Source organism: Bombus pyrosoma, linkage group LG4, assembly GCF_014825855.1.
Source record: "Bombus pyrosoma isolate SC7728 linkage group LG4, ASM1482585v1, whole genome shotgun sequence".
NCBI classification, from domain to species: domain Eukaryota; kingdom Metazoa; phylum Arthropoda; class Insecta; order Hymenoptera; family Apidae; genus Bombus; species Bombus pyrosoma.
Genome location: NC_057773.1, coordinates 9,741,972 through 9,743,672, shown reverse-complemented (window position 1 = coordinate 9,743,672; position 1,701 = coordinate 9,741,972).

The following is a 1,701-nucleotide window of genomic DNA, read 5'->3' as shown; positions in this document are numbered from 1 at the left end:
CCTTTCCTATCGCCATATTTTTCCGATCGATTTTCCACCGTGATAGATTTTAGTTTCGAATTTGACGTCAAACTGTGTTATTGAGACTCGAATTGAGTCGCGAACTGAACGAAAAAGATTGCAAACGATATATTACACGCCGATTGACTTCGCGTCTTACCGATTCGAAACCAGAGATCTTTTATAAATGATTTGCCGAGTTTTTCGTGCCCGTTGCACGTATCTAAACTTATTAAACACTCGATAATATCTATGAAAAATAGGGCAAGAAGGAATAAGTATGCAAAGGTTTCGTCGGTGTGATGATGCATACGAAAATCCGGTATCGGTCTCGACGTATTCGTCGACATGCTTCAATCTGCTCGTTTCGCGTACGCGAGAAGCGAGCGAGATTACTTCGCGACGCAGGCGAGCAAATATTGGCTCTTATTCGAGTCGGTTATACGGCGCTTATGTACCTTGGGGTTTTCCCCGGCTGTTAAGCTGCTTCCCTCGTGCGCTGGCTACGTCTGAGTGTCCGACTTTGCGGACTCTTTCGTCGATTTTCGTCCTTGGCCGGTCGCGTAATTACGAAATAGGGACGATTTGTTTCGGGCATCGACCTTATCGGAATTTGCTGCGGGTAAACGAGCACCGAGACGTTCCTTAATTCGATTCCTCTTTCGCCTGTCCGTCGTTGCTGAATAGAACTCTTTTAGGGATTCCGGGGCTTGTATTATATCGCAGAGAATCGTTAACGACGCGCAGCTCACGATGACTTTATGCGATCCGATTTAATGTAATTAATGTTCTTTGGAGGAGGGTAAATTGATTGCAATATGAATCGATTTTCTCGCCCTGGTCCCCTCGCTGCTTCAACCGGGCATTCGCCTTTCTTCAAGCTTGATTTAATTACACGCTTTCTCTCGGAAGACTCGCGCGTTCCTTTCTTTTTCCCTTTTCCATCGAACGGTTCCATCGATTTCTTGGCCGTTTGTAGTCGATTCCAGACGAGAAACAGGTCAGCCTTCCCGAGGCCGGCCTGTTGAAAAATTAGAAAGGAACTCGGAATTGCCATGCTCGTGTGCTTCTCGTGTCCTCGCGAGACCAGTTTCGCTGCCCGGACACTGGCAAACTTTGAAAATGTCTTTCCGCTGGACGTCCATACGCGTCGCACCCTCGAGACTTCTTATTTATATAATCAAGAGTTTCGAGATTGTCCCGCTTGTTTTCCCGGAGAAAATTCAACTAGTCTGTTCGATGATTTCTTCAACATAGAAAACGCGGTCCAGCCGAGTCTAAAGAGACAAGAAGATTGTTTGTTTTGGTCGATGGGATGGAGAATTAAAACGATCGATTTCTTCTCTGTATCGGCGTCCTGCTTTCTTCACGATACATAGGAGATCGTTCGACCAAAGAACGCACTGTGACAGTTGAGAGAGTAATGTTTCGGTATGCGATTCTCTGTCTTCGTTTCCTATGTGGCGCGGTATCGAATATTCTCCACGGGGAATTCCAGCACGGTGCTTTTCCACCATCCGCCTCCACCATCGATGTCGTCTCCCGGGGAAATTCCACGTCCTTGGTTGCCAAACCGAGGCGAAAGGGGAGGACGGGGAACGCCGCGCGCGATAAGAGCGGATAAGAGTGTGTTTAGGTTCCGACAGGATTACTCGCACTACCGGTTTGTTCAATTTGCGGCGTGCTTGGAAAAATTACCGA